Here is a 9,879-nt window from a genome sequence, read left to right on the forward strand (position 1 = left end):
GTCTATTTTGTGAACACAGATTTGAAAGAATGCATTGGCTTAGGCATAATGTTTGCCTTCAGTAGAACAAGAGCTGTAGTGTGTAATGCTATAGCTAGTACTAGTTATGTAAGATTTTTTAAAAAGGATTGCAGGCAAGGAAAATTTTAGGAATAAGTTATCTTGATATTCACCAGAGTTAAGGAAGCCGCCAAGGGTGAACAGTTCAATGCTAATAGGAATATTCTTGCATCAGGCAAGATGAGTCTCTCATCCTCTTAAGCATCTTTCAGGAAAACCTCCTCCTCAAGTGCATGTGCTCCCTGCAAAACAGAGCAAGTCCACACTTTGAGGAATCTTGAATTTTCATCCCTGTACAATTCCAGTTGTTGCACAGACGTTGAGGACCCTGAATCGTGTCCAACACTTTCTCCTGCTACTTGTAGCCTCTTAAAATCCTTTTGCACTCATTTTACCCCTTGGTTTAAGTTTACAAAATGCTTTTGGTTGCAATATCATATATTACTATTTTAATAGTGCCAGCTCTAGTGCCAGGCCCACTCTCCCTCCATCTGTTGGATACAGAAAAGTCCTTATTCCTTCAGCAACTATGACCCCGAGTTCGTTAGGGATACCCATGGGTCTTGATCTTCTACATGGTGAGCAACTCCTTGAGCAAAGGCTCAGGTCTCAAGGATGTATTCCACTTCTGGCATTTCTTCCTTGTTGGTAGCAATGTGCCCTGCTCTTGGGTAATTTTCTCCCTCTTTTAACTTTAGTGATATAAATAGCATGTCAGGTCACACCTCAGGGAAACTCTCCCTTTACATCAGATTATGGCTATAAAAGGTTTAAGAATTCCATTCCACACCAATTCTTTTATGCCGTAAATAATTTTTTTTTATGTTTTTCCTAAATGTTGTAATTGAAATACACATGGTAGGTAGTTTCCTCATTATTTATTTTGGTTTAGTTTAGTTCATGCACCTTTTTTTCTGGTATCCTTACTATATGCAAGCCCAGCAGTGTTTGCTAAGATGGCAGTGTCTTGCTCAGTCGTACGTAGGATTGTACAGAGTGGAAACCAACTTGACGGCACCTAGCAACAACAAGCATGGACATGAGTAGTGTTGTTGTCATTTTACAGTTGGAGGAAGACTTGCCAATGAAATGAATTAACTTTCTGAAGGACAAACAGTATACTTTCTCTTTTTTTTTTTTAGTGGTTGTTACATATCATTCTGTGTTTTCATTTGATCATTCATAGATGTTTCATTTGGCCATACATATTTTGTGTAATAATACTAATTACAATTGATTAATGTCATTAAATAAGTCTAGAGTCAGTATCAAGTAGTACTATTTATTAACGTACCAGGTTACTGTTGTTGTATACTGTTGAGTCAGAACCAATTCATAGCGGACCCTTGGGCGAGATTTAAGAAGTTGTGACTCACATGACTTTGACTGCACAGCTTTCTTCTGCAGTCAAGCTGGTGGATTTGAACCACCTGTCTTTGGGTTCAATTCCTTCACACTAGGCCAGAATATTGTGCCAAGATTCAAATCCAATTCTGGTCCAGAAGTTCATGTTCTTTCTTAAGGTTTCACAGATATCTGGTTGGTTATTTTGTTGTCTTTGAAGTCAGCATAAATCATTTTGTTCAAAGTCAATTGAACTCTTCATTTAAGAATTTTCGAAAAATGAGCAAAGAAGAATAAATCGTACAATGGTAAATGTACCAACACCAGGCAGCGATGCCACCCAGTTAGTAATACAAACTCAGCATTGTCTCTTTGAAAGACAAAACCTTGACCACAAAATCTATGATCAGCCTAGCTTTGACCCCATACATTATGTGGTTCAGGATAGAATCAGTCAACATACAAACATTGGCAAGCAAAATGTGTCTATGTGTTAAAAAGCACAGGGCACCAAAGTCACTGGGTAACTGTGCTACATATGCCAGGAAAAGACAACATGGAGTTTCTCAGAATGGCAGCCAGCTCTGTCCAGAGACTATTACTAAACTCCTTGGAAAAGGAAGCAGAGGATGACGATATAGGAAACTGATAAGCAAGGCAATAAATGCCACCATAAAGGAGCAGAGACAAGCCATACCAGACATGAACACAAATAGCACAGGCAAACCTGGCAGCAGCCCTGCGCTCGTATCAGCAGCACACCGCTGGGCCACACAGGCAGCTGCTTCACCAGGAGCACATCTGGGAGTAAAGAAAAGAAGCTCTCAGGACCACAGACAAATAAAACCCTCAGGATTACAATATAGCTGAGCACTGTGGAAAGAACCCTAGGGACAAAATGGTTAAAGAACTTGCCTTCTACAAAAGAAGGTTGATGGAGTAAACTCACCAGCTGCTTTGATGGAGAAAGAGAAAACAACCTGCTTCCATAAAGATGGCTTGGATATGGTGGCTTAGTGGTAAGAAGGTGTGCTGCCAACACAATGGTACACAGTACACATCCAGGAGTTGCTCTGCAGGAGAAAGATGGGCAATATCTTCCCATGTGATTTACTGCCTTTGAAAATGCACTGGAGAGTCAGCGATGAGTTGGTTCCAACACTACAGTACATAACAACAATTTACTTCTGCAAGTTAACTATGAGTCAGAATCAAGTCAATGACAGTATGTAGAAGTAAGTGCTGGGTGAGCACTGATGACCAGATAATGATCCAATGCCATTGTCAACAAAATTCCTGATGATGCAAAGAAAGCAATATGATTGAAGATTTAGAAGACACAACTCTCAAGAGACAGCTCTCCAACACAGAAACAGAATAGAAGCAATGTATCGGGCGCAACCAAAGCCAGCATGCAGAGGGAAAAATAAAGAATTTTATGGATCGAACATCATCATGTTCAATGAGGACAATGAAGACAAACCAGCACAAAATAGGAGGTAAGGAGAGGGAGATCCATGTCTGCTGGCTAGGGATAGCCAAGAGAATAAAGATCTCGCAATGTTTCCTGTTGCAGTAAACAGGAAGCCATACTGACTTCTCCTCAACTGTACTTATTCATACTGTAATTCTAAGCACTACAGTGAGAAATGGAATCACTTTGTTTTCTTCCTTCCCAAAACCTACAATGGAGGAATCTTACTAATAGATCATGACTTAATAACAGCTATGCATTCAGAACTTGGAGTTGCTGAGTGGTGCAGATAGTTAAGGCACTCAGCTGCTAAACTAAATGCTGGTGCTTCTAGTCAGAATCTTCAGAAGACACAGGATATGCTTCTGAAAAATTTGTCACTGAAACTCTATAGTGAACATTCTGCTCTGTTCCACAGGCTTCAAATTAGTTGGATTAAATTTTAAGGCCTTTTATTCTTGCTTGTCTTAACTGTTGCTGCTGCTGCTGCTGCTGTTGTTGTTGTTGTTATGTGCTGTCGAGTCTCTTGCAACTCAGTGACCCTATGTACAACAGCCCTAAACCCTGCTCTATCTCTTGCCAACCTTATTGTCTCTGACACACCTATCCCCGTTACCCCAGTGATGGAATTGATCCATCTCATTGAGGATCTTCCTCTCCTGCGCTGCCCCTCCACCACTCCAAGCACAATGTCCCTCTCCAAGGACTGATCCCGCCTTGCATTGCAACATGTCCAAACTATGTCAAACAGACCTTCAGAATCCTTATCTCCAAGAAAGAACCTGGTTTCACCTTCTCCAGGACGAGACTAAGGTGCACTTGATACAGGCCATGGTTTTTGCCATTACTTGCTATGCATCAGAGAGTTGGACAATGACTAGAAAGAGAGTTAATACCTTTGAGGACTTAACAAGGTACGTCATTACTTGCTATGCATCAGAGAGTTGGACAATGACTAGAAAGAGAGTTAATACCTTTGAGGACTTAACAAGGTACCTGAAATTATGTCAAAGACCTTACATATTATTTGTCCTAAGATATCTCACAGCAATGTGACAAGGCAAGTAATATATGCCCCATTTTTCACAGTGATGAACAAGAGGCTTTTGTTGTGGTTAGTTTCTATCAAGTCAGCTACAACTCATAGCAGCTCTAAGAACAACAAACAGATCTGAAGCTTACGCTGTCCTGCACAATCACCATGATCTACATCATGTCACGTGTCACCGCATCTCATTAATGGTCTTCCTCTCTTGCCAACCCTCTACATTTCTCAGCATAATGCATCTATCTAAGGACTCTCAGAGCACTTAATTTTACTCATGTGAAACCTATACCCAGACCAGGAGGCTGTCATGCAAGCAGAGCAGGGGAACACTGTATAGTTTTAAATTAAGAAGGGAGCGTGTCAGAGTTGAATTCGCTCTCCATAACTATTCAACCTGTATGCTGAGGAATTATTTGAAAAGCTGGACTCTATGAAGAGAAATGTGGCATTAGGATCAAATGGAGACCATCAATAACCTGTGTTATGCAGCTGACACAACTTTGCTTGTTGAAAGTGAGGAGGATTTGAAGCACTTGTTGCTTATTGATCAAGGAATGCAGCCTTCAGTATGGATTGCACCTCAACATCAAGAAAACAAAGATCCTTAGCACTGGACCAATAGAAAACATCATGATGGAGACAAGATTGAAACTATCAACAACTTTATCTTACATAGATCCACAATTAACACTCCTGTTAATAGCAGTCATGAAATAAGAAGAAGCATTGCACTAAGAAAGTCTGCAATTAGTGATTTCTCCAAATTATGGAGGAGTAATGATTTCCGTTTAATGACTAAGGTGTGTCTGATTGAGACCATGGTTTTTCTAGTCACTTGTTATGCATATGAGACCTGGAAAATGAATAAGGATGATACAAGAAAAACTGATGATGGTGGAGAAGTGAACTGAACATCTATAAACAGCTAAAAGAATAAAGATGTCTTGGACAGACTGCAGCCGGCAGGCTCTTTGGAAGTAAAAATAATAAGACGAAGCCTTCACATACTTTGAGCATTTTGCTAGGAGGGGCTTGGAGAAGGACATGGTGTTTGGAAGGGTGGAATGTAGGCAAAGGAGAGAAGATCCTCGACCAGGTCAATTGACACAGTGACTGCCACAATGGGCTCTAGTGTGTTAAAATTGTGTGAAATAGTGTGTGAAAATGGCACAGGATAGGATAGGATAGGATTCAGATCTTTCATTCATAGGGTCGCTATGGGTTTTACTCAAAACAACAGCACCTAATAACAAAAAAGGACTACTTAAGACACACTCAAAATAAGTGAGACCAAGTTTCACCACCCTTGCTTCTAAAGATCATTCTGATTGCACTTCCGAAAAGGACAGATTTTTCTTTTAGCTGCCGTGGTCTATTCAATACACTTTGGTCTATTCAATACACTTTACCAACAACACAATTCAAGGCATAGGTTATTCTTCAGTTTTCTTTGTCCAATTTTCAGATGCATAGAAAGTTAACAGACAATATCAATCCTTGAATCAGGCACACATTAGACTTTGAACTGACATCCTTGCTCTTGGAACTTTGACATGGGCCTTGACAGCAGATTTCCCCTTGACTGCAGCTACCATGGATGTTGATTGTGGATCCAAGCAAAATGAAATTATAAAAAACTTAAACTTTTCTCCATTTATCATCATGTTGTCTATTGGTCCAGTTGTGAGGAATTTTGTTTTCTTAATGTTGAGATGTAATTCATATTGAACTACTATCTTTGATTTTCTGTAGTGTTTCAAGTCTTCTTCACTTTCTGCAAAGTGTGTCATCTGCATAAAGCAAATTGTTGCGGAATCTTCCTCTAATCCTGATGTCACATTCTTCTTCATACAGTATAGTTGGACAATAAACAAAGATGAAGAATTGTTGATACCTCAGTCTCTCCCGCCAGCCACACTCACTCCCCTTATTCTCCTGATCGCTGCCACCCTCCCACCCTGCCCTTGGTCACCAGGGAGAAGAAATCACTCTTCTGATCATCAACAGCAGCTCTGGCATGCACAAGGCTGGCTTCCTGGAAACTACATCACGCACATGGTCTTCCCCTCCATCGTGGGGCAACTCTGGCATCAGGGCGACGCAATGGCCATGAACAAGAAGGACTCATACGTGGCCTAGAGCAAGAGAGGCATCCTGATGCTCAAGTACTGATGGAGCAAGGCACTGTCACCAGCTGGGACAACATGGAGAAGATCTGGCACCTCACCTTCTACCCATGAGGAGCACCCATGTTACTGACCTAGGGGCCCTTGAACCCCAAGGCCAATGAAGAGAATATGACCCAGATCGTGTTTGAGACCTTCAAAATGTGCACCATGTGGTGGCCATGCAGGCCGTGCTGACACTCTATCCCTGGGCTGCACCACGTGCATCGTCATGGACCCTGGGGACAGGGTCACCCAGATGGTGCCCATCTATGAGGGCTACACACTGCTGCAGGTCATCCTGCACCTGGACCTGGCAGGCTGCAACCTGACCAACTACCTCGAGAAGATCCTCACTGAGTGCGGCTACAGCTTCACCACCAAGGCCGAGCGCAGAATGGTGCACGACATCAAGGAGAAGCTTTGCTATGTCACCCTGGACATCAAGCAGATGGCCACCCCTGTGTCCTTGTCCTTGCTGGAGACAAGCTACTGCAAGGACAGGTCGTCATCATAGCAAGGAGCACTTCCCGTATCAAGAGGCACTCTTCCAGCCCTCCTTCCAAGAGACCACCTTCAACTCCATCACCAAGTGTGAGGTGGAGATCAGGAAGGACCAGCCGGGACCACCAAGTACCCTGGCCTTGCCAACAGGATGCAGAAGGAGATCACAGGCCAGGGGCCTAGCACCATGAAGATCAAGATCATCGCTCCCCCTGAACACAGGCTCTCTGTGTGGATCGGTGGCTCCATCCTGGCATCACTGTCCACTTACCAGGAGATGTGGATCAGCAAACAGGATTCAGGCCCCTCCATTGTCCACCACTAATGCTCTAAACTGACTGCCAGCAGGGGCCTGCTGGCCACATGAGCTCCTCCAAGGGCGGCCACCCCACATGCCTCAGGCTAGCCGCTGAAACTGAAAGAAGCCTTTGAAAAGAATTTCCTTGATGCATGTATCTCAAAATCAGCACCAGAAATAGACCTTGTTCCTGATCCGACCTTGTATCACGTTGCCTGTCCCTTGATCTATGTTTGAGACCCTCTACATGTCTTTGATTTCAACCCCTAGCTCGTGTGACCCAGCCACTCAGCTTCTGTGTGGGATGACACAATGGAGAAGGCATTGTCTGGACAAGGGTCTGGGCTAGGGGCTGCCTCCCCCACCTGTGGTCTGCAGGGTATTCGTGGCAGAGCTGGCGACTCCAGGACTTCCAGAGCCAGCAGGCTGGGAGCAGTGGTCTCCACTGCTGGACTCACCTCACAGAGCTGGAAAAGTCTGAGCCTTTAGGACCTGGTTTCCTTTCTTGGCCATTTCCTGCCAAAACACAGTGGGTGGTTATTTGCCTTGAATTCAAAGACTGTTTGCATTTAAACCTGTAAATTGTAAACATCCTCTTAATTGATGTAAAGTTTTGTACATGATTCTCAGCTCTAGAGATAATGACAAATTTTGGCTTTTCTACTGTAGTGAGCGATCATTAGGCCCCAGCAACACCGCCATCTTTAAGAATAAAGTGCTGCATTTGATGGGGGGGAAAAGAGAATTATTTATGTATTAGAACCGTGGTGTTGGCACTGCCAGAGGAATAAGAAAAATCTGTCTTGAAAAAGAGCAACCAGGGTGCTCCTCAGAGCAAGAATGGTGAGACATCATCACACTCTGAGCATGTTATCAGCACGAGCAAGGCCTTGAGAAAAGGCATTATGCCAGCAAAGGTGGAAGATGAGCAGAAGAAAGGAAGGCTGTCGATGAGATGGACTGAGATAGCGACTGTAACAATGAGCTGGAGCATGTCAGAGATGTTGAAGACAGCACAGAATAGGGCAAGTTTCCACTCTGCTTTTCAAAGGTCGCTGTGGGTAAAAAGCACCTCACAACAATAACAACAACAAAAGCAAAACAAGATCTTACCTTTTCAAATAGTGGTGCTGTTAGGTACTATCAAGTCCGTTCCAGCAGCTTTGTGCACAAAAGAACAAAACTCAGCCTGATTCAGTGCTAGCCTCCCAAGCATCGTTGTTTAAGTCTCAGTGTGAATCTATCCAGTTGAAATTTTTTTTCCTTTTTCATTGATTAGGTATGATATCTATGCAATGACAGATCCTAACTGAGAAAATTTGGCCTATACTTCTTTCAAGAAGAAAATTGTTCATTCCTTTGCCTGTTTATAATATAGTCAATATTTTTTCCCAAAAAAAAAATCAAAAAGTACCAATTATTAGTCTTCCTTATTCATTGACCATCTTTTGCATATATACATGAGGTAACCAAGATATCATCTTGGTCCTCAAAGTGGCATCTTTTTTTTTAACACTGAAATCTTGTTTTGCAGATTTGTCAATGCAATATTCCATTTAGTTTCATAACAGCTGCTTCCAAAATTGCTAGGGTGTTCAATCAGGTTAGAGTTTCTGTCTATCTGACTGAAGAGTATGACGCCATGATGTGAGACCTTTTCTAGCCCAGGATATGTCTAGGATGTGCCCAGAGATGGAACACCCAGAGAGGATGACACTTAATGAGATGGATCGACAGTGACTGTAATAATGGTCTCCTCTCATGTGGGAGACAGTGAGGACGGTATAGGGTAGAACAAGGTTGCCAATAGTTGTTCACAGTGTTGCAATGAGTCATAACTTGATGACACCTAACAACAACAATTATTATATATGCTTATCTAAATTGGATATATTTATTATATATTATTTTATGTATTTTTTATACTTATATCTACTAATTCTGTATTTATATAAATATATATCTAAAACCAAACCCACTGCCATACAGTATAGCCTAATAGCAATTCTCCACTTGGTTTCCTGAGCTGTAAATCTTTATGAGAGAAGATTGCCCATTTTATTCCCTTGGAGTGGCCTATAATTTGAGCTGTCAATCTTTAGTTTAGCACCTTGGCATGTTCTGCACCACACCTCTATGGCGTGTGTGTGTGTGTGTGTGTGTGTGTGTGTTTATACACCTGATATTGGAAGAGGCCTCAACCACCACTCAGATGAGCAGAAATTCTGACCTCTCTGGGTACAGCCCTAGAAGCATTGAGAATTTTCTGCTGGTCTAGCAGGTATGCTGTAGCAAGCCAGAAAGCTTCTTTTCTAACTCCCATGGCATACAGCGTTGTTTTGAGATACTTGTATGCATGCTTGTTTCCTAGTTTGTTCTCATGGATAGCACTTAGCTACCATTTTGCTGAACTAGGTTGACTTGCATGTCACTCTGATGCTGGAAGCTATGCCATTGATATTCCAAATGCCATCGGAGTCACCCATAGTAGACAGTTTCATCAGGGCTTCCAGACATAGACATGCTAAGAAGCAGGACTGGCTAACCACTTCTAAAATAATAGGTCTTCAAGAACCTTATGAATAACAGAACAACACTTTTGAGTACACAAAAATATCCCTGTGTAGTTAGTTGAGTAAATTGAACATGAGGGAGATGGGCATTCAGGTAACGGCCTGCAGGGCCAGCACTGAGTGATGTCAGCCTTAACGTGAAACTTATGGTCTTCTCATAGGGTGCTCTGGTGGCCCCGTAGTCAAAAACTGCACTGCAATCTCAAAGGAAGGACGCTCTAATCTACCATTCCACCAGCTGGTCTGTGAAAGAAAGATGGACAATCCTCCCATGTGATTAACTGATGGAGGGTCAGCTATGAGGGGTTCCAACTCCACAACACACTGCAAAAATATGTTCTTTTTATGCTCATGCTCTTCAATTCCGATCTTGAGATAAAAAGTTCGCTCTAGTGATGAGCAGTCACTCCCAG

The 9,879-nt window shown here is 42.4% G+C and overlaps 1 pseudogene; it reads left to right on the forward strand.

Annotated features, from left to right (window-relative positions):
- Positions 1–5,907: 5,907 nt before the first annotated feature.
- On the forward strand, positions 5,908–6,920 carry LOC102863881 (annotated as a pseudogene).
- The last annotated feature ends 2,959 nt before the right edge of the window (positions 6,921–9,879 follow it).

This window comes from Elephantulus edwardii, unplaced genomic scaffold (genome assembly GCF_000299155.1).
Source record: "Elephantulus edwardii isolate Elephantulus edwardi_28Jun2011 unplaced genomic scaffold, EleEdw1.0 scaffold00044, whole genome shotgun sequence".
Lineage (NCBI taxonomy): Eukaryota > Metazoa > Chordata > Mammalia > Macroscelidea > Macroscelididae > Elephantulus > Elephantulus edwardii.